At 37.6% G+C, this 25,000-nt stretch overlaps 1 non-coding gene across 1 annotated transcript in view; it reads left to right on the top strand.

The window, feature by feature from the left end:
* Positions 1-25,000, top strand: part of LOC106869733 (uncharacterized) — a 62,679-nt gene that overhangs the window by 24 nt on the left and 37,655 nt on the right. Inside the window, exon 1 of the transcript XR_016238855.1 lies at positions 1-1,228. This exon is cut by the window's left edge and continues 24 nt beyond it. This is a non-coding gene — a transcript (uncharacterized LOC106869733). The remainder of the gene's footprint in view (positions 1,229-25,000) is intronic.

The raw sequence follows: 25,000 nt of genomic DNA, 5'->3' as shown, positions 1-25,000 counted from the left end.
CTGGAATGCCCTTGATTATAGGTGTAGATCAGAGCCGACTTAGGGAATGCTTGTGTAGGGAAGCTAAATGACAACGACACACGTTCTGTTATTACACACACACACGGACCCACGCGCACGCACACATACTTACCTCCCTCTCTTGCACTCTCCTGTCTTAGAAAGAACTTTTTCTCCACCCTTTCCCTTCCAGTCATTCCACAATGTAACCTCGGGTATATCGTTGGCGATTTTTTCTTCCTCTGTCTTCCCTTCTTTGGACTTTCCTATATTTCCGACGAAGAGCTCCATTCGAAACGTCAAATTCTCTTTCTTCCCTTTCCTGAGCGTCCAGTAACACAATATCGTGTTGTTTTTTGTTGTTTTTTTGTCGTTTTTCTTTTTTGAACTCACTATATACATACTAGTTGTCCAGAATATTCTGGATATCATTGAACAGGTCAACATATTTCATTGTCTTAGTGGAAGAAGCAATGAAGTAAATTGTGGATCTAAATCTCAAAAATAAGCTGATGATGGGAAATGAATAAAAAAAAGTAATGACAATGATGATAATGATGATGGTAGTGTTATTGTACTAACCATCATTGCTAACACCACCATTGTTATTGTTATTTAGGTCTACCCAAATTAAGCAGTGACAAAGGCATTCCAGCCATGATTATCCCACAGTATTTTTTTTCTTTTTCTTTTTTTTCAGACAGAGTTTATATCATCAGACTACATAAGACAGTATGCTGTGTTTAAGATGATACAGTTCTTTTTGAGGAAAATTTACCTATTATTTCTAGCAAGTCAAGTACTTACATCAAGGCTTCAACACTGGCTTGATTAGGTGGTCATTGTTATTGTTGCTTTTTTTGATGGTGATGACGATGACGATGGTGTTAATATTAACCCTTTAACATTCAGATTACTCTGTCAAAAGTAATGCTTATCTATTCACATTATTTCAAATTAACCATGCATTGTCAATTTTAGAATGACATTGTAGGGTTGGGGTAACAGGTTGGATCTGGTCAGTTTTAGCATAATAGAGGTAGAATATTTGGGCCAGATATGGCTGGATTAAATGCTAATGGATTAAAGTATTGTTTTTCTCTTTATTTATTTATTTAATTATTTATTTATTTACAGTGGTAATGGTAAACTCTCTTCATGGTGTGCAATCTTTGGGTTTTGTGTTATGATGTCACTGGATGTTGGACTTGTGTGAGATGGGATTTTGGTAAGTAGGTCTACTTTTACATCCTGTTACCATTTCTCAAAATTAGCTTGCTTTTTTTGTTTTTTTACATATATTTTTTTATTTTCATTTTTTAACACCAATTAATTTGCAATTACATTGCCTACATGGTATTCTGTGAATCATACCTCTCCCCCATTTCATGAATAATACTAGACTGGTTTGTTAGCCTTTCATTTGTGATAGTCCTCTGTGTTCTGTTGCTTGCTACATGAACATGACATTAAAAAATAAACTTATGTCCATCAAACCTGCAAGTAGGTTTGATCTTTGTAGCTTGTACTGTGCTTTCACTAATTGCTTTAGGTGCCTATATAGTCACAAGCAGATATAGACATCTCATTGGTCATCAGCAGGGACATTGAGGATGTGATAGCTGAAAGAAGAAATGGCTCCATTAGCTGGCAGCCAGTACTCATTTCCAGCTGAGCGGACTGTAGCAATATGAATTGAAGTGCCTTGCTGAAGGATACAATCTGCTATCCAGTCTTGGAATCGAACCTACGACTGTGGGCTCAGTACCCTAAATACTCAACCACAGACCTTCGCTGATCTTCACATGAACATGACATAGTATATTACTCTCATTTTTAATTGATAAATGACATTGATGAGTTTCTGTGCTCAGTTCTTGTCAAGTCAACCACAATAAGAGTTGAAAGATCAATGAAAGAGGCATCGCAAGACCATATGTTTCGGGTATGATTTTAAACTGCATCCAGTTGTATGGCCCTGGTTTGGGAGCTCCAGTGTTTTATGAAGTGTCTTAACCATTATTATTCCTGGGTCTTCTCTGACCCAGAGTAGTAGTGCCTGTCTGGGTCTCAGCTATGGGTTAATTATCATATCCCGAAATTGCCTCTGGAAGAAGGTTATTCACAGACACCCTAATAGATTCAGTGTCAATAAAGTCCTTCACCTCTTTAGCTGCACATCTAAGAGAAGGTAACTCCATAGAAATCCTGCATCCTGATAACTATTGGGCTCATGGCACTTGTGGCACCAGAGCAATCAATACAAGTTTGGAGGATGAAAGAGTGGGACTAGCTCTGCACTAACCATGCCCATTATAATAATATTTATGTAGGTCGTTCAGTAAACCAAGGCACCATCACACTTTCTTATATGACAAAACGTTGGATTAAGCACACTGTGCAGTTGTGTTTTTCTGAACCCTCATTTGTTGAAGTGACGAGAGAATTTAATAACAAGACCATGTGATCAGACTTTGCACCAATCATTGTCTTGTTGTTGTTATTTTTTAGTTGCATGTCAACCACAGTTGGACAAGTTTATGACTAAAGGTATTCCATTCTTGGCCATCATGTCTTATTCAGAGTATGTCTAGGAACGGGCATGAGTGTGTGGTAAGAAGCTTACTTCTCAACTACATGGTTTTGGGTTCAGTCCTACTGCATGGCACTTTGGGCAAGTGTCAACTACTATAGCCTCGGGCTGACTAAAGCCTTGTGAGGTGAGTGGATTTGGCAGATGGAAATGGAAAGAAGCCTGTTGTGTGTGTGTGTGTGTGTGTGTGTGTGTGTGTGTGTGTGTGTGTGTATGTACACGTGTGTGTGTGTTTGTCCCCTGCTACCACTTGACAACCAGTGTTGGAGTTGTTTACTCTCCCACAACTTAGCAGTTCTGTAAAAGAAACCAATAGAATAAGTACCAGGCTTTAAAAATAAAAGAGTACTGGGGTTGATTCATTCAACGAAAAATTCTTCAGTGTGGTGCCCCAGCATGGCTGCTGTCTAATGACTGAAACAGGTAAAGGGTAAAAGATAAAACATAAAAGACTACGTTGACTGCATTATCCAATGTGTCATTTCTTCTGTGTGGTTTGAGAAATATTTGGCTGCTCTTTCCAGCATGTAAAGCAACCACTTAGAGCAGTCTTGCACAGTCTGAAGCTTGTGGAATATTTTGAATGGCATATCTAATCTCACTAAGAAAATAATGTTTATAAGAATCACCTTGAATTCTTTTAGCAAGCTGCCTGCCTGATGTTGAACCTGATCAAGGTTTCCCATGCTTGACTTAGAGAATTCTTCGCTAGCTTCAGCAGTCATTGTGTTATGTCCATAGGCAAGGAATATTACTGTAGCGGTTGGGAGGATGAGAAGAAAAGACTGTAAACAACTCGTTCCAATAATAAGCAAATAACATTTGTGAAAACCATCTACTTTCTAAACCAGAAAAATAAGTTACACGTGAAATAAACAGTAAGGGAAATATAATAAAATAAAAAATAAATAAATAAAATAAAATATTGGGATTTGCATGTGGGTAAATTAATGGAAATGTTTATTTTATTCCATTTTGTTCATTGAGAAAGTATACAAGTTGTGTTTTCAAGCTCTTGGAATAAATTCATGGGAAGATTATTTGGGCTTTATGTCATCAAAAATTCTGAAAGGCAAGGAAAGTATATACGATGAGAGAGGTTGTTCCAGAGTAAAATAGATTAGAAGGTGATGTAAGGACTCCAATTAATATTTAAGTAGAAGACACAAGTATGTGTGTGTGTGTGTGGGATAGGGTTAGATATTGAAGTGATCAAAGGCATTTTGTGAGTATTAAAACAGGGTGTGTTGAGCATTTTAAGGTAAACTTGAATGTAGCTTTATAAAATAAATGCCATATGTTTAAAATGAAAGTATACTATGTTTATAAATAGTGCAGAAAATGTTAAACAAATAGTGTTGAAGTATGTTAGTAGTACACTATGAACATATATATATATACACACATGCACACACACATATATACATGCATGCATGTATGTGTGTGTGGATAAATGTCTCTGCCCAGTAATCAGTTTTGTGTGGCTTGAAGATGGGAGCGAACAAGTTGTTGTTACAGTTAGAGAAATCATTAATGGTCAGTGACCTAGAGACAATGTTTATTATTGTTGTTGTTTAACATCAGTAATTAAGGGCATTCCATACCTTTTTAGTCTGTATCTCAGATTACTTTATCCAATGTGTCCTTTCTTTATCAAAGACAATAAGGTTCATTTGAGGGAGATTTTGTTGCGATTTCTGTTGGGTTGACTTGAGCACAAAGAGATTCTAGATTCTGTTGTTAGTTTGTTGTTGTTGTTGTTGGTGGTGGTGGTGGTGGTGGTGGTGGTGTTGTTGTTTGAACCCCGGTTAGCCTTGATCAAGATATCCTCAGATTAGAAATCCAATACAAATGTTTACAACAGGAGGGACTCTGTTAAAAGCATCCAAGGGCCACAAGGCAATGTTAAATTGGGTAACATATTAGTGCTAACTACCCATGAGGTCTAAAGAAAATATTAGGAGTGAAAAGAACAAGATGCTCTTTAAAATGTTGAGTTATTTCCCTTCCCATCATCCCCTTCTACCTCTGCTCTCGTTTTCTCTAAGTGTTTTCTTTCCATTTTTTTGTAGCTACTTTGAATTGTCATTATTAAGCTAGGTTAAGGCAGCGAACTGGCAGAATCGTTAGCACACAGGGTGAAATACTTAGCAGTATTTTGTCCATCTTTACATTCTGAGTTCAAATTCCGCCAGGGTCGACTTTGCCTTTCATCATTTCGGGGTTGATAAATTAAGTCCCAGTTGAACACTGGGGTCAATGTAATCGGCACATCCCCTCCCCCCAAATTGCTGCCCTTATGGCAAAATTTGAAACCATTATTAAGCTAGGTTAAGGTGGTGAGCTGGCATAATTAGTTAGCATGCTGGGCAAAATGCTTAGAGGTGTTTGGTTTGTCTTTATGTACTGAGTTCAAATTCTGCCAAGGTCGACTTTGCTTTTCATCCTATCAGGGTTGATAAAATAAGTACCAGTCAAGCACTGGGGTTGATGTAATCGATTTATCCCTCCCTTGAAATTGCTAGCCTTGTGCTGAAATTTGAAACCAATATTCAAATAGGGGAACCATTAGAATCATTAGCATGCCAAGCAAAATGCTTAGCAGTATTTTGTCTGCCTTTACATTCTGAGTTCAAATCCTGCAGAAGTCAACTTAGCTTTTGATCCATTTGGGATCGATAAAAAAAAGTACCAGTTGTGCACTGGGGTCAATGTAATCGACTGACCTTGTGCCAAAACTTGAAACCATTATTAAGCTAAGGTGACCCTTAAGAATTAAAGAAAGTACTTGTGGCAAATGACTTTTTCTAGCTTCTATACACATTTGGTTTTTTTCTCTTTATTTTCCTTTGTGCATCTTTGTGTTTATATTTGTTCCCCCCTTTTCCATACACACACTCACACCACTTGATGACTGATGTTGGTTTGTTCGTGTCCCATAATCTAGCAGTTTAGCAAAAAAGTGAGTGATCGAACAAGTAATAGTCCAAAGACTGAAACAAGTAAAAGATAAAAGTTAAATGATTCCATCTGTTAGCCAACCAAGAACAGTCCAGATAAATTCAACCCTTTAGCATTCAGATTAGTTTGTCAAATGTAACGCTTATTCATTTCGCATTGTTTTGAATCAGTCATGCACTATCTCATAGCTTTGCAATTTTGATGATGATGTGGTTGTTTATTTTTAAAATGACATTATAGGGTAGGTGAGAGATGCCAACTCTGGCCAGTTTGGACATAAAACAGGTAGGGTATTTTGGTTGAATATGGCCAGTTTAAGTGCTAAAGGGTTAAATGTATTCTGTTGTATGCAAGGTGCTGTTTAAATCTACTGTTGCACTGAAGAGGAAACTAGGCATGTTAAACTGATAAAGTACCATAAATTGAGCTGTAACTATAAATAAGAAAAGTAATGGGAAAAACATACAAATATGATAGTAAATATAATAACCATAGAATTGGTGTGTGTGTGTGTGTGTGTGTGTGTGGAGCAAAAAGACAGCATGTCTGGTTTGTTGTGAACTTGTGATGGAGAGATGATGAAAGGCATCAAGTATTTTAGACTAAAGAGACAGATGGTGAACTGGAAGCAAAGCATCACAAGTTGATATAACCATAATGTAGGATAATTAGCAGTTTGTGACAATCAAAAGATGGGTGTGTACAAGAATTCATCATCATCATCATCATCATCATTTAATGTCTGTTTTGCATGTTGGCATGGGTTGGACAGTTTGACAGGAGCTGGCCAGCTGAAGAGTTGCCCGGGCTCCATTTTTCTGTTTCGGCATGGTTTCTTTGGCTGGGTGCCCTTCCTAATGCCAATCACTTTACCAGAGTGTACAGGGTGCTTCTTACACAGCACGGGTATGGGTGTGTTTACATGGCACTGGTATGAGTGCCTTTTATGTGGCACCAGCACCCACGAGCCTGCAAGATTAGGCATGCTCGGCTGGAGAGGCTTGCAAGGGATATGGCTGTATCCATGGGCAACCACAACCTTACTTAGTTTGGTGTGAGAAAAAGCCAATTTATTCATCAAAAGCAGTTAACCCTTTAGCATTCAAATTATTCTGTCAAATGTAATGCTTATTTATTTACAATGTTCTGAATTAATTATGCATTATCTGATCACTTCTAGATTTGAATGATGTGGTTGTATATTTCTAGAACGACATCACAGGGTATGTGTGAGACATTGGATCTGGCCATTTTGAACATAAGCACAGGTAGAATATTTTGGCCAAATATAGCCAGTTTAAATGCTAAAGGGTTTAACTACGAGAGAGAGAGATTTGAATTTCAATATGACATAGTTATTTCCAGATTCCTTTAACTAAAAGGCTAGCCATCTTGAATAATATTGGAATAAATATATGGTTAAGCATAAGAGAAAAGTAAGAACTGAACACAAATAAGCTTTCAGGGGCTTGGAGCTCATAGTGGCGATGTTGAGAAGATCATAAAGGTTAATGCTTGAACTGAGGTATAACTAGTGAGAGATTTCGGTTTTTTTTTGTGTGAATCGGGTTTTGACAACTTGCATGTGAAAAGCATTATCAGCTGTTATAAAAGACAAAAGAGTTACATAAGGGGGAGAGAAGTATAGATAAAGCTTACACATCAAATAATTAGAGCCTGTTTGGATGTTCATAGTTGAACTACTGCAAAAATAATTTAGATAAACACAATGCAAAATGTCTGTCCATAATGTTTTTCTTAATGTAAACCCTTGTGGTTAATAAAGAAATCATTATTATTATTATTATTTCCTCCCTTTATTTATTTATTTATTGTGCTAAGCTTTTGGAAAATTGATGCTTCAGTTAGAGTGAGAAAATTGTGAAAGAAATAACTAGCCCAAACTAATGACTGCACATTGTTATTTTTCCCTCGTGAGACGTCATTTAGCATTAGTTCTTGTGTAACATGTAGGAGTTAGAGTGCTGTATGGTCTATATAGAATAATAGTTTAAGCCGTGTTTGAGTTAAAAATACATACAATATGGAATCTAATAAGTAGGTGTCCGTCAAATATCTATATCCAGCCTGCTACATTTTCTACACTGATTCGCTCAAAGACTGGGTGCTGCTGGGAATTCTTGTATCATCTGGTTCTCACAGTTGTTCTCATGGAAGAAAGAAAGTGAAAGAGAGAGAGAGAGAGAGACCTGGAAAGACAAACTGAAATCAAAGAAGCTACTTGCAAATGTATCAAATTTTAAGGTGCTACACAATCAGGGGTAAGCAAGGAGGTCCTTTTTTGTCCACTGTCTCGGAAAGGTGGTTTGTAGTTTATGAAATTTAGGGTTGCAATATTTTAAGGAAAACTAATGTTAAACTGTTTTGGGCTGACCTAGCATAAAGAAAGAAAGAAAGAAAGAAAATAGAAAAAAAGAAAGAAGGAAAGAAGGAATAACTGATTTTAAAAGGGTCTAAGAAAATTAACTAACTTTGGTTAAATTGTCAGGATATATTTTCTGATTATAATGCAAAAATGCATTTTTCTTCATTTTTCTTTTTTTATGTTTCTTTTTTTTTGCTGCTATCAGTTTTCATTTTCATAAAATTTTTTTTCTTTCCCTCCCTTTCATAAATACACATATACACACATGCACACACATATGTGCACACATGCATACACACACATGATTCATTTTAATATTTTATGAATGAAGGATGGCATTTTTGTTTTGTTCTGTTTTTTTTTTTTGTTTTTTTAAACTTAGTTTCTTCATTTTTTTTTTTTTTGTTATTGGTCTCAGCCATTGAGTTTTATGTCAGATATTACATAATTATCATATGCCTACTGTAACTTTGAGAATGGTTGCTGAGTGTAGTAGTAAAAAAAAACTGGTAACTGAAGTAGTTTCCATACTGTTTAATTTGTAAAATTGGAAGCTTGAACTGAAATAACAACTCTTTCACTGCCCAGACACTAGCAAGTACCACCCACACAGGCGTCTACTAAAAGACTAACACACACTTGCTCCTCTCTTGTTTTGATGGTGGTGTTTATTGTCGTTATTGTTGATGTTTAGACCTGGTCAACACCTGAATGGGTAGAATATTGATCAGAAGCATTCTTAGGGTAATCTGGAGCTTACATTATGGCTGTGTGAATACGAAGTCTGCTTAATAACCATATATGTTTTCAAGTTCTTTTTCACTTTGCAGCACCTTGAGCAAAGTGACTTCCACTATGACCGCCTGTCAACTGACGCCTTGTGAATGAAATTTGTAAATGAAAACTGTATGAAAGACCATTGTGTATGTGTGTGTAGTTGCATGTGTGCACACCCACATACACACACGTACACACACACACACACACACACATACATGGTCAAATTCCTTTCTTTTCAGTCAGTTCATTGCATCACTGAGGAAGATAAAGGTGTGGGGTCTCTTTTCAGACATCTACCATACTCTAAACGTCTTGCTTCTCTGAGCATGGATACATTGAAGCTCAGATGCCTGGGAACTAACTTGGTAGGCACCAACAAGATTATCCACCATCTTTCCAACAACGACCTTGGGTATCGTTTTGGATTCCATATGACAAACGCTTGCAGACATTCTTATAAAATCAAAAAACAACACAGCACTCTTGACTTTCAGAAACATTTTTTCACGCTCAGAATTGCTGAAGCATGGAATAAACTACCTGTATCAGTTGTTAGCTATCAAGACACTACATCCTTCAAAACTTCCATGGTTCCTGAAATCCGCCAACAGTACACCTGATGGGTTTTTTTTTAAGTTGTAGTGCACCTGAGCACTACAATTTCCTTCATTATATAGATATATATATAACTAGCAGAAATATCCAGCGTTGCCTGGATTAAAGAAAATAATGAAATTCGAAAATGCCTTTTAGATCTCTAACATGACACATGGATTATGCAGTTCTCAACAGTAATTAGCTGAGGTACAAGCTATTAATGTCAATAAAATATTTTGTCCAATGTTCTCACTGTTAAAATTGTTAAAAAAAAACAGGTAGTTCTTTGTCTTTGCAATCACCTTCAATTGTCAGTACTTATTTGAAACACATTGAACCTGAAAATGCATAAACTTGAGAAGAACCAGCCTGCAGGCACTCCTCTCCTGTTAAAAAGTACATCAACTCCATGCAAAATACATTTAAATGAGCATTCATTATAACGGCATTCCCACATGCATTCTTTTCAAGTTATTTCGATGTTACACTCGCTTGCCCTAAGCCTTATTGCACGCAAATAGAGAAAACGTTCACTGCGTATATATCGATCGCTGTACGCCAGCGTCTAACAGCTTTGGCTTTTTAATGCACAAAAAATTGAAATTATTTTTTTTCTGTGCCTCTGATTAAAATTTTCGAAAAACAAACCCAGCCACATTACTTGGAAAAAAAATAATCTTTATTGTGCTGGTTTTTCGTAAAATTTCGCCCATGGGAAAGGCAACAAAATCGCCCCTCCCCACTTTGAATGGGATATTCCTATCTTAAAAAGTAATAATCGATTATCTCGGTAACCATGGGAGTTGGAGGGCAATAAAAATCTCCTGAACATGAGCGGACCATGCTGCCGCTCTGTGCTGAATTTCACGCGATTCCACTGCACCGTTCTCGAGTGAATCTGCCGACACTCAATCAATCAATCAAGCAATCAAGAACACTGCAATTTATAGTATAGATTACATTCCTACCTACCTATATACAAACAAACAAGCAAACAAAAGCATGTACTTATATATGTATTAAGGTACTTCTAGTTTTGTCTAGAGGCTTATTCAACTTATCATTCAGTGAAAGTGCCCAGTGAGCCCAAACTTTACAGCAGTGTTTCTCAACCTTTTTACCCTTGCATAACCCTTAAAATAAATTACATGTCTCAAGGAACCCCTGCACAAAAAATTATATACCGTATCTTTCTCATATTTTTCATCATAGTTCACATGGTAAATATCGTATATATATATATATATATATAGATATATATATATATATATATATACTGTAAGTTTAGAGGGAATACTTGATAAGTGTAAGCACCTGTATATGCCAGATAGTGGCAGAGGTGAGAGAATATATCAAACATAAATTAAAAACAGAACACAAAGGATATCGCGGTACACGTTTTTCAAGCTTTATAAACAATCTGTTTTTACATCAGCATAAGTATATGCTATTACATCACAAAAGAAAGAGTACACGTAGTATTACCCATTATAAATCTTTGGACTAACAATGTTTGCGGCTGAGGAGAGCTTTACACCTTCTTTTATATCAATAATATACCTATGCTGATGTAATAACAGATTGTTTATAAAGCTTGAAACACGTGTACTGTGATATCCTTTGTGTTCTGTTTTTAATATATATATATATATATATATATCATGATCATGAAATTAGCATTCGCTTATCTCGCTTTCTCGCAGAACCCCTAGGAACCTTTTGTGGAAACCTAGGGTTCCGGGGAACCCCAGTCGAAAAAGGCTGCTTTACAGTAAAATTTACTCCACTTTCAGTATTGAATCACTCTATCCATAAATGTTCCATTGTTATTCTGAAAGTAGCCTGTGTGGCAGCAGTATGCTTGCCAACATCCTGTCTAAGCCTAAGAATGAAGGAAATAGCTAGTGTCTCTTGCACAGCATTAACATCACATGACTTGAGCTGACCAATAGAGGCCTAAAATCTAGAAGCCATCCTGATTTGTCTCAAATCTCTGACTCTTCTCCTACAAACCCATGTAACTTATGTCAAATGGATCTGAGTCAGACTTATTAAAAAATATATGTAACTCTTACCAAATGTGTTGAGTGCCACTTACTTTTATTTGTTCACTCACTCGTATATATATATGGTATGTATGTGTGTGTGTGTGTGTGTGTGTGTGTGTAGTTTACTGCTCCATTAAGGTAAGATCAACAAGAAGACACAAGGCATGTTATAAAACCTGCCTAAATACATATCTTCACAACAAGAAACTATTGGTAGCTCTTTATATATATTTATATTGAAGTGAGGGGTTGGCAGGATGAGATGATTCTGGGCAGCACACCTTTGGTCTACCTTAAGTTTGCTTGGCCAGAGCTGACCTAGTGTTAAATAACGTCACTAATTGCTACTGCTGCTGCTGCTACTACTACTGCTGCTGCTTCAGTTGACTGACTGGACCCCAGGCAAGTCTTTGCACTGGGGCCTATAGTATTCATTTACTGACAGTAAGTCACAGTACATTTAGATCAGAATTGGTCCCCTAGACCTGAGAGGGCTTCAGGCAAGTGCCCAGTGTGCCCAGGCCCTAAGACAGCAACAGCAGTACCACCACCACCACTACTACTACCATCACCATCACATATTACTAGTGCTATCTTATATGGACTCCTGCAGTACTGTCTCGTATTACAGACCACAACTACAATAACAACAAGGACAGCATCAACCAATAAATAAATAAAAAATAAAATAGACCACCATCGCCATCACTTCTCTTAATCATTTCAGTTGCCCCTAACGCACAGATGCTATGAGTGTAATATATGTGGTAAGTGATGCTAGTCTAGAGAGAGAGCGAGCGAGCGAGCGGTAGGGAGTGAGGGGGAGAGAGAGAGAGAGAAAGTTGTTGGTGGGTGTTTGAAGAAAGCTCCGAAATTTCCCACGGAAAGCCGTCCAGTCTCGAACTCCCACCGGCTGATGTGACTAATCATTAGTTTGAGTGTATGTGTAATGGTACGGGGGGAGGGGAAGGAAGGTAGGTAGGTCGGGGGGGGGGCAAGGGGGGTGTTGTTTGCGTGCCTGTGTCTTGTCTACGTGGTTTTGATGGATGTGTGTGAAAGAATGGTGGGGTTTTTTTGTGGGGGGGGAGGGAGAGAGAAAAAAGTTAAGTGTTAGAGAGGGGGGGGGAGAACGTGAGCACCCGCGTACAAGAATGCGTTCATCTTTGTATACATGTGTGAAGTGTGTGTTTAACTATATAGATGTATAGACACGTGTGTGTGAGTGTATATGAATATATAGATATATAGGACACGTGTGTATATTACATAAACATATATACGTCCCCATACAATGTGTGTATATATATATATATATATATATATATATACATACATACACACGTATACATATTCTGTTGGGACGTGTATATGTTTATGTAATATACACACGTTTATTGATATATATATGTGTGTGTGTACCCCCAAAATATTTTTATGTGTGTAAGTATATATGCATAAACATACCCTCCTCTTCATGTATGTATATATGTTTGTATGTATGTATATTTGCATGTATGTGTATACGTACGTACGTATGTATGTATGTATGTATGTATGTTTGCATGTATGTATAACGTTGGTGTGTATATTTTCGCTTGTGAACTGTAAAAATATGTGTAGAGTGTTATGTTTGTACTTGTACCTATCTCCGCCTTTCTCGTCGTCTCACGGCGCGTAAAAGAGGTGCATAACGATGCGGCGGGTTTCGAACTAGAGTGTAAGGTGTTATTGATATTGTGTGTGTGGGGGGGGGTTATATGTGTTGAGAGGTGGGGGAGAGTTGTAATACGGTGGTGGGTGGTGAGGTGGTTGTCTCTGTACCGAGGGAATTACTCTTTTTGCAGGCAGGCTGATGATGTTTGTCAAGTTTTTCTGTCGCTCTACTAGCTCGGGTGGGGTGTCAGTCAAATCAGTTTAAGGAATTGCTATTTTCTGTGTCTGGCCGCCAGCTATTTGTTTATGAGTTATGTTTGTGTGTGTATTAATGCGTGCGTATGCATACATGTATGTATGTATGTATACGTAAGTGTGACTCGATGTCTACTATTAAAAATAAAATGAGCTAAGGGGAAATAACCCAAACGAGGCAGTAGCATGAATCTAGATAAGTTTATTGGGTGATGCAGTGAATGCTGCACACACACACACACACACACACACACACACACACACACCGAATTAATGGAAAATAATTTTACTTCTACTGTTAAGTAGCCTACATTTTATTAAATTTATAGAGGTCGCTCTCTTCTCTCCCTCTCTGTGTACACACACACACACAAATATTATCAAACCCAGTTTTCCTAGGCGTTTATCATTTGAAAGGGTCTTTTCCAACACTGTCTTTCTCTATGTCGTGGGGGCTCCTCGTCATTGCCTTTCTTAAATTCAGTCTCTTTTTCTAGGCCTTCCTCTTCTGCCCTTCGTAAGCCTAACGTGCGCCCTCGATACATGCACCACACGTCCATGTCTGCTCAGTCTCTTCTTTTGCACACTGAGTCTGATACCTTGATCCATAATTTATGTCAGCTGCTTCATTTATTTACCATTGTCAGAAGACTCAGGCATAACTGTGTGGTAAGATGTTTGCTTCCCAACCACAAGGTTACAGGTTCAGTCCGACTGCATGGCACCTTAGGCAAATGTCTTCTACTATAGTCCTAGGCCAACCAAATCCTTCAGAGTGGATTTGGTAGATAGAAACTGGAAAACTGTCCTTCATGTGTGTGTTTGTGCATATAATGCTGGTCCGTTGGAAACGACCATCAGTAGTATATGGTGTAATCATCAAACAAAGATGTGATTTTCTCCATTGTCATATGTTCTGAATTTCTTGAAATTCTAAGTAATGTCTGGATTTACTTGTCAAACATAAGGAATTACCTTGAATGTTTATTCTACTTGCATTTTTTTGGTATCCGATTGTTGTTCATAGTTATTAGAATTTGTTTAACATTGAGTGCTTTATAGATATCTACCTGGGTTTATTATTCCCTTTTTTTTACTTTTTATTATGTGTGTGTGTGCTCGTTTGTGCCTCCTTGTCATGACAACACATGATAGTTGGGGGATGATATCAAAGTAAAATAAGAAGATCAGAAGGATGAAATACCATTGATTGTTTATAGTTTCATTTGCTTTGAGACTGTGGAGGTGCAATGGCCCATTGGTTAGGGCAGCGGACTCGCGGTCGTAGGATCACGGTTTCGATTTCCAGACCTGGCGTTGTGAGTGTTTATTAAGCGAAAACACCTAAAGCTCCACAAGGCTCCGGCAGGGGATGGTGGCGAACTCTGCTGCACTCTTTCACCACAACTTTCTCTCACTCTTTCTTCCTGTTTCTGTTGTACCTGAATTTCGAAGGGTCAGCCTTGTCACACTGTGTCACGCTGAATATCCCCGAGAACTACGTTAAGGGTACACGTGGCTGTGGAATGCTCAACCACTTGCACGTTAATTTCACGAGCAGGCTGTTCCGTTGATCGAATCAACTGGAACCCTCGGCGTCGTAACCGACGGAGTGCCAACAAAGACAATACAATGCTTTGAGACTGCATGTTGAAGCTAAAACACTTACATCCTACTCCTCATTCTCATCCTCATCATCATCAACAAACCTTGGACATTACTGTCTCAGTCCCACTGCTTGGCACATTGGGCAAGTGACTTCTGCTATCGCCTTAACCTGACCAAAGCCCATCATATGTATGTATGTATGTGTATGCAGATGTGTGTATGTTTGTATCTCTTTCTTGATGTTGTGTGAGAGTTGTAAATGAGTGCTACTGTCATACAAGCGGTGTCATTTATTTCCAATATTCTGGGAAAACATGTTTGAGGTAAGATTGATTTCAAATTTTGGCACAAGGTCAGCAATTTCAGGAAAGGGGATAATTTGTTTACTTTGGCCCCCACTGTTCAGCTGGTACTTATTTTATTGACCCTGAAAGAATGAAAGGGAAAGTTGACCTCAGCAGAATTTGAACTCAAAACGTTAAAGACGGATGAAATGCTGCTAAGCATTTTGCCCAGCATGCTAACTATTCTGCCAGCTCGCTGCTTTATCATGGGGTAATATTACCCTACTAGGAAATAGGTGAAAGTCGGTGACAGGAAGAGTATTTCAGCAGACGAATTCAAAGTTTTTGTTGCACTAGCTGTGATTTGGTTACTGATACAGTTTCACTGCAACTCTTGGGAGGAATGGGGGGGAGGCATGTGACTTAGTGGCTAGGGTGTTGGACTCGTGATCCTAAGATTGTGGTTTTGATTCCTGGAATGGACAACGCATTATGTCCTTGAGAAAAACACTTCATTTCACATTGCTCCAGTTCACTCAGCTGGCAAAAATGAGTAACCCTGCAATGGACCAACATGCTGTCCAGGTGGGGGCTTATATATATGTATGCCATGAAACCAGTCCTTGTGAGTCGGTGTGATTTCAAAAGAAAACCTTGCCTTTTGGAGGAATCTATGATGGATCTGTTTTCTTATTTATGCATTAGAATTCTTTCTTTGATGGGTCAAATGGGAAAACTATATTTGTGTTGTTTACAGTACTTTGTCATGAGAACATGCTTTGGTGAACTGTGTTGAACAGCTTTCTTTTTCACATCTTCACTTCCACGTCAGCCTGCATATTGTGGGAGTAATTGGCATAATTGTTTTACAACAGGATTCTTCCCATTTATAATTGTACCATCAAGTGTCACTTTCCTTCGTAGAAATAACAATTGAAACAAACTCTATTTTCTTAACCCTTTTGATACCAACCTACCGGAGGCTGCACTTGGTTCTATGGTACAAATTCTCCATTTTAACCTTTAGCACACTTCATTTTCTATAGAATTGTTACTACAGGGGAGAAAATTCATATGATGACATGATGCACCTACAGTGTGCTAAAGGTTAAAGTGATCTAAATTAAAATATTCCATGGAAATTTCAAGTTAATTATATCTCACACACCTGCTTAACTCTTTAGCATTCAGATTACACTGTCAAATGCAATGCTTATTTATTCATTCTGTTTTGAATTAATCATGCATTATTTTGTAGCTTTGAGATTTCAATGATGCGATTGTTTATATTTAGAGTGATTTTGTAGAGTAGATGTGAGAAGTGGGATCTGGACAGGTTTAACTCAAAACTGATAGAATATTTGAGCCAGATATGGCCCATTTAAATGCTAGAGTGTTAATAATGATATGGTAAATTCTTCATTATTTTCAAAATTAATTAAAACATAATGTATTTCAACAAATATGTGGTAAAAATAGTCAACGAAATAATAATACAATGAATGATGTTGTTCGAGGTATATACACATGCATGCATATGCACGCATGCACACACACATGCATGTATGCACATACGCACGCACCCCCCCCACACACACACACACTCACACAAAATGGTTATGGCTAAACGTTTTTGATCATATGTCTCCTGTTATCAGTGCTAACCTACTCCTAAACAAAAACAAGAATAACAATGACATACTGATTATCAACTGGGTAATAAAATTTACTAAATAAAGAATTAGCTGGTGCACTTTGAAGAATGATATGCTGTGATGTTAAGGGCAGATGTAGCAAGAATGGAAACTGTCTTGTTTGGCAATTAAGTTTGAATAGATGATCAATATGATCATTCATTCATGGTCATTCACTATCAGTCTATCTTATTCTATTAGGATATGTATATATATATATATATATATATATATATATAAAGAGAGAGAGAGAGAGAGAGAGAGAGAAAGAGAGAGAGATACACACACACACAATTTCATGAAAACTACTGTAGATATCATGGAGAATAAAGTTACCTGTTTGTCAGGTTTGTGTTTCTTTTTAAGAAGATTGACAGTGAAAAAGTACTTTGTTGCTGTTTGCATATCTATAAATATAGAATTAGATAAATAGCAGAAACATACACATGGTAGGTAAAAACTAGATAAATTTACCCCATCATTAAGAAATAATTGTATAACTTAAGAATATCTGAAGCACTCTAGCAATTAAATGGTACTCAACAGGAATCACTTAGATTGATATGTGTGTGTGTGTGTGTGTGTGTGTGTGCGTGTGTTTGTGTGAATACACACACAGTTCAAGCATTTTACTACAGTTATCAATTACGAAACATAACTGTTGGTTAATATTGCTACTATATAAACCAGAAGATTGTAGAAAGCATGAAAGTACTTGTCTTGTCACAATATGTAATACAATGAAAAGAAGAAGACAAAGAAAAAATATGGTATATTTGACAGGTTTCGTTCAGTTTCTGTCTAGCATATCCACTCACAAGCCTGTGTGTGCTTGTGTGACTGAGTGCGGTCTTGGGTGTGTTTCCCTTGTTTTGAAATGTGAAGCTCACTGAAAATGAAGTGTCACCATCAATTTAAATGGTATTCTTCACTTGTCTGCTGTGAAAGCATTTCAAGACTTTTTATTGTTTCATAGACTAGGGAAATATTACCTTGCTTGGAAACAGGTGAGGTTTGATCAGGGCCAGATTAAGACCCCTCGAGGCCCTAAGCACTTAAAAAATTTTGGTGCCCCCATAAAGGATTATGTAATTCAAAATATAAACAATAACAAACCATAAAATATATTTTTATTTTTCAAAATGAATCAAAACAGTAAGAGGGAAAATAATGTTTATTTTTGTATACTTCCACTTTATTTATATTTGAAAAGTTTCCTCCAACTGTTTTGAACTGTAAAGTCTCTGATCAGATCCTCAAAATAAATCTTAGGTAACATTATTTTAGCAAGGTTAAAGTGATTTCTTTTGTACTGTAAACCATTTACTATTTCCGTTGTGCCTCCTACTTCCTTTGATGCCCTAATGGTTAATCCAGTGCTGGGTTTGATGCTAAGAAGGGTATCTGCCTCAACAAGGCCTCTTCTGACCCATGCAAGCATGGAAAAAATAGATATTAAAACAACAGTGATTATTATGATAATGATGATGATGATGATATATTACTGTTAGGTCACTAACAAACACACACACACATACACACACTACTTACTCTCTTTCAGAACCATCTTGTTAATCTCTCTCTCTCTTTCTTCCACCCCTATGCTCTCCATCTCCCTCCCAGTCTGCCTTTCTTCCTCTCTCTCTCTCTTGTTCCCTTCTCATTTTCCCCCCTTCTCTCTCTCTCTTCCCCTTTCCCTCCCTTCCCCACTCTTCCTTTTCCACTACCTCTCTCTTCCTCCCTTCTCCCTCTCTGTCTTCCATTTTCTCTCTCTCTCTCTCTCTCTTCTACTCTCCCTCCCTTCTTCCTTGCCACTTTCTCCCCCCTCTCACTTCCCCTTTCTGCCACGCTCCCTCCCTTCTTGTTTTTCCCTTTTCTCCTTCCTTCTCCTCTCCTTCCCCCTCTCCTCCCCATCATACTCTTTCCCTCCTCTCTCCATCCTTTTCTCCCCCCCCCATCATACACACACACACACACTCTTTCTCTCTCTCTCTCTCTCTCTCTCTCTCTCTCTCTCTCCCTCTCTCTGATATTTTTAATTATGCTAATCTTCTCCTTTCTCTTCCCTCCACTGTTTTACATAACATGTAACATTAGTCAAAGAACGTCTCCCTTTCTCTCTCCACTTCTTTTGTGCTTTTATTTTAACCCTGCTTACTCTCACCTTGCCCCCCCCCCCCCCCCCCCCCCCCGCTTCCTCAGACCTTCAGTTTACACTCTTGACTTTCTAACTCACCGTTTCCTCTCCTCATCCTTCTTCACTGCTCACCCATCTGCCAATTCCGGTTGGAGATTTCCTGTTTCAGATTGCATGCTGGGAGCTGTCCTCCTCTCTGCAGAAGTTCACAGCTTAAAGTAGTCACACATTTCTCTCCCTCTCTCTATCTCTATCTCTCTCTACCTCATATTCTCTGTCCTTCTCTATCTGTCTGTCTCTGTCTCTCTGTCTCTCTCTCTCTCTCTCTTTCTCTCTCTCTCTTCTCTCTCTCTCTCTCTCTCTCTCTCTCTCTCTCTCTCTTTCTCTCTCTCTCTCTCACACACACACACACACACACACACACCGTGCCACTGTCCCTGAGATCTTGCTCTGATTCAAATTACCCATGGTCATAGCATCTTAAGGCAAATTCAGACAAAGTCCTTTGTGATAAGTCTCCTCAGTGTGTGTGTGCATGGGTGTACATGTGTGTGTGTGTGTGTACATGTGTGTGCGTGCGTGTGTGTGTGTGTGTGTGTGTGTGCATGGGCGCATGTGTGTGTGTAGAAGACACTTGCCCGAAGTGCAATGGAGTGGAAACTGAACACACCTAAGTAATAAATTACATCACCTAAGTAACGAAAAAAAATCATAATTCATTATATATATATATATATCATCATCATCATCATCATCGTTTAACGTCCGCTTTCCATGCTAGCATGGGTTGGACGATTTGACTGAGGACTGGCAAACCAGATGGCTGCACCAGGCTCCAATCTGATCTGGCAAAGCTTCTACAGCTGGATGCCCTTCCTAACGCCAACCACTCGGAGAGTGTAGTAATATATATATATATATATTAGACCCCTCCATATTTTAAAGAGGCCATCAGGTCTTAGAGTCTGAAAATACCCTTCATGAGTATCTTCAGACTCACCATAAAGGTACCCTTCATGGTGAGAAAGGTACCCAGAAACCCTGGGTGACCCTATAAACAAGCCTTCACCAGTAATTAATATAGACTGCTCTGCTTCTTAGAGTGTGCTTCCTCTCCAGATTTATGCTTTTCTAAAAAAAAACTATATAGTGTGAGGGAATCCTATGATGGATACCTTTTATGTGTGTGTGTGTGTGTATATATATATATATTTATATATATATATACCTTCCTGAAGGTGCATGGCTAGGTGGTTAGAAGATCAGGCTCACAATTATGAAGTAGTGAGTTCAATTTCCTAACTGGGCTGTGTGTTGTGTTCTTGAGCAAGACACTTTATTTCACATTGCTTCAGTTCACTCAGCTGCTGAAATGAGTTGTGGCATCACTGGTGCCAAGGTGTATCGGCCTTTGCCTTTCTCTTGGATAACATCACTGGCATGAAGAGGGGAGGCTGGTATGCATGGGCGACTGTTGGTCTTCCATAAACAACTTTGCCCGGACTTGTGCCTCAGAGGGTAACTTTCTAGGTGCAATCCTATGGTCATTCATGACTGAAGGGTATCTTTAAATATATCCATCCCATCCACCACACACTGCTTGACAACCAGTGTCGGTTTGTTTATATCCCCATAACTTAGCAGTCAAGCAAAAGAATCTAAAAGAATAAGTACCAAACTTATAAAAACAAATTAAGTGCTGGGGTTGGTATGTTTGATTAAAACTCTTCAAGGCCACCCACAGTCCAATGACTGAGACAAGTAAAAGAGGTTTTTAATTGTATTCTATGTTTTGTAGCCCAATGAGCCATGATCTTTTATCTTTTACTTATTCCAGTCATTAGACTGAGGTCATGCTGGGGCAACACCTTGAAGGGTTTTTAGTCGAATGAATCAACCACAGGATTTAATTTTTTTTTTTTTAAGCCTGGTACTTATTCTGTTGATTTCATTTGCTGAACCGCTAAATTACAGGGACATAAACACCCCCCACCCACCCACCCACACACACACATACATATATGTATATATTCTTTTCTACTCTAGGCACAAGGCCCGAAATGTTTTTGGTGGGGGCCAGTTGATCAAACCAACTCCAGTACGCAACTGGTACTTAATTTATTGACCCCGAAAGGATGAAAGGCAAAGTCGATCTCGGCGGAATTTGAACTCAGAACATAAAGACGGACGAAATATTGCTAATTAAGATAACCTGGCTCTTTGAATTACAGGTTTAACTCTTTAGTATTCAGAATATCCTGTCAAATGTAACTCATATTTTTTTACATTGTTTTGAATTAGTTATTCATTGTCTTGTAGCTTTGAGATTTCATTGATGTGGTTGTTTATTTTTAGAATGACATAGGGGGATAGGTGTGAGAAGCCAGATCTGGCTATATATATATATATATATATATATATATATAAGATGGGCTTCTTTCAGTTTCTTATTTCTTTATTGCCCACAAGGGGCTAAACATAGAGGGGACAAACAAGGACAGACAAAGGGATTAAGTCGATTACATCGACCCCAGTGTGTGACTGGTACTTAATTTATCGACCCCGAAAGGATGAAAGGCAAAGTCGACCTCGGCGGAATTTGAACTCAGAACACGTAACGGCAGACGAAATACCGCTAAGCATTTCGCCCGGTGTGCTAACATTTCTGCTAGCTCGCCGCCTTGCGCTTCTTTCAGTTTCTGTCAACCAAATCCACTCACAAAGCTTTGGTTGGCCCGAGAAAATAAGAGAAGACACTTGCCCAAGGTGCCACACTGTGGGACTGGATCCAGAACCATGTGGTTGGGAAGCAACCTTCTTACCACACAACCATGCCTGCACCTATAAGGAAACTAAATGTAAATGAATGAACCATGTTAACTGTTGAAGAGTGCATAAATGTGCAGAAGTCAAAGTTAGGTCTGGCAGCTAGTTCAGTGAGAAATTTAGTGTAGAGGTAGATATTCAACATGCTTCCATCCGCCATTCCTTTCTATCATTTTACTTCTTAGTAAAATGATGAGCTGGCAAAGTTGTTACCATACTGGACAAAATGCTTGGCAGCATTTCTTCTGTTTTTATGTTCTGAGTTCTCAAATGCTTTTCATCCTTTCAGGGTCGATAAATTAAGTACCAGAAATACACTGGGGTTGTTGTAATCGACTAGTCCTCTCCCTCCAAATTTTAGGCTTCGTGCCTTCAATAGAAAGGATTATTATTGTTAAGGCAGTGAGCTGGCAGAGTCGTCAGGATGCTGGATGAAATGCTTGGTGGTATTTCACATATTGCTATGTTCTGAGATCAAATACTACTGAGGCTGACATTTTGGGGCTGATAAAATAAGTAGTACTTGAACCCTTGGGTTGATGTAATCCACTAGCCCCATCACCACCTCCACCAGCCTAAAATTTCAAGCTTTCTGCCTATAATAGAAAGAATTATTGTATTTCTTGAGGTCACCACCACACAGGAATCCAGGATTGGAAGTTCTTGAGAAATTTTATATACTGATGACCTGGTTCACATAGCAGAAATATTTCAAACATGGAAGAATGGTCTAGATTCCAAAGGTTTAAAGGTCATCAAAGCAAAGGTCAAAGATCCAATTAGTAATAAAATATACACAATCCCATTTCCCCTCTGGGAAGTGGCCTTGATTGATATATTGATAGGAAGTAGGCTGAATCTGGATACTGAGTCTCAGTACAATCAAATGATAGAGGAAAGTTCTGAAGGATTTATGATAAACTTGACAGAGATGCAAGACTTTAGGTTTAATAGTTATATAGCATGATCACAATTTGATTTATGAATTATTGATGAATTTTTTCTTTTTTTTATGTAGGTGATTTATATATATATATATTTTGTGTTATGCTAAGAAGCAGTACCAGAATTTTCGACTCAAATCAAATATAAGAAATTACTTCAGGTCATCGTTAGAGTATCCACATAAGTGGAATTAAGACCTCTAATGGAGAGATTTCCTATTTCATATTGTGCAGACCTGAAACATACATATTCTTTTCTACTAAGCGCAGGGCCTGAAATACTGAATTTTTGATGTTTGGTGCCATTTCTGTCATCTTTTATCTTTTACTTATTTCATTCATTAGACTGCGTCCATGCTTGGATACTGTCCTGAAGAGTTTTTAGTTCAATGAATGAATCAACCCTAGTACATTTATTCAAAGCCTAGTGTTTATTCTATTGATTTTTTTTGCCAAACTGCAAAGCTATGTGGATGTAAAAACACCAACACCGGTTGTCAAATGGTAATGGGGGAGAAACACAGACACAAAGACATGCACACATTTTATTTTATTTTTTTTTATCTTTGTTTTTGTTTTTAATTATTGACGCTTAGGCTAGAAAACCTAAATATATTTAAATTCAGTCTTTTCTTGGTTCTGTGAATCCTCATATATCAAAAATTACACTGAAGAGATTCTTACCCACAAAAAATGGATTTTTATAATTCCGTTATTGGTAAGAATCAAAACAATTGTATGTAATTTGTATTTAATATTTATTATTTATTATATTGTATTATATTATCATAACAATATCATATAATATAATATTATGTTAATAAATTTTAATTTTTGAACTGACAATTGTATGTCTCCATTTTCTATTCATATATATATATATATATATATATATATATATATATATATACACACACACAATAGGCTTCTTTCAGTTTCTGTGTACCAAATCCATCCACAAGGGTTTGGTCAGCCCAAGGCTATAGTGGAAGACACTTGCCCAGTATGCCACACAGTGGGACTAAACCTAGAACCATGTGGTCAGGAAGCAAACTTCTTACCACACAGCCTTGCCTCCACATCATCTGTAGTTTATCAGTTATCTTTCAGTATTATAACTATAGGTAGTATGGTTCTACAAATTTCAAGATTTCACCAACTTTGCAAAGCAATTACATCATTTAAGATTTTTTTTTTTTTTTGTCAGCTCCTCAACCATGAAGAGGGAGTGGTGCCTATTTTTGCTTTGTTCCTTTTTTTCTTACTTAGCAGAGACACATTGTAAAGGATAACGTACTTCAAACAACAATATGATACCAGTGGCAGGTGGAAAGCCAGTTGTCTTAAAAGACAGTTCACAATGAAAAAAAAAAAAAAAATGTAGCACCTGCTCCGATAAAAAAATAAAGAATGCTTACCTTGCTCACTAGAGTGTTACACCTGAAAACAAACAGGTGAAGTTGAATAGAATGACCCTGATAACAACATCTGCCTGTATTTATGAGTTTCTATTGTTGTTCTTATTTTTGTTGCTGTTAATAGTTATTGTTATATAATGCCAAATCAGCTCTAATCGAGTAAAGATACAGTCAAAATATATTAGTCATGACCATCCTATATTTTAATTAGCATCATATATCTAGGGCTACATACTTTAATATCTTCTGTTTTTTTGTTTTTTTTTTTTCAAAAGGAAAACGGTAGGGTGTGATTTGAGGGTGGGAATTTTAGTTGCTATTTCTAACAGGCTGAGCAACCATTTTTTCAACAAGGCTCTCATTGGCTTATTCAGCAGCTGCTTAACTGGACTGTAATGAATTTCTAGGAAAAATCATGCTGTTGTCATGTGCACATTTGTTTACATTTTCTGCTTATAAACCTGTATTTGATGTTATGAAAGCAACATTAAACATACAGCCGGCCAATTACTAAGAAGTTAGTTACCGTGTGGTAACAATATCTAAAGCTTGGCTCAGTCATCATCATAATCAGCAGTAACAGCAAAGTCATCATCACTGTCGTTATTATTAGCAACAACAACAACAACAACAAAAGCTCCAATAAAATCTATTTATTTACATATCTCTTTCTTTATTTCTTTCTGTATTTATATTTTCCTTCGTGTTTCCCGTATAAAGGAAGGGTATGTGTTTGTGAGTGTAGGATGCTTCTGTGGTAGAAAAATTACCTATGTACTCTACATCACATTGTTAATTAATGATGAGCTAACGAAG

This window comes from Octopus bimaculoides, chromosome 2 (genome assembly GCF_046866305.1).
Source record: "Octopus bimaculoides isolate indiv1 chromosome 2, ASM4686630v1, whole genome shotgun sequence".
Lineage (NCBI taxonomy): Eukaryota > Metazoa > Mollusca > Cephalopoda > Octopoda > Octopodidae > Octopus > Octopus bimaculoides.
The sequence above is the reverse complement of the archived record's forward strand: the minus strand, read 5'-3'. Positions and strand labels throughout refer to the sequence as shown.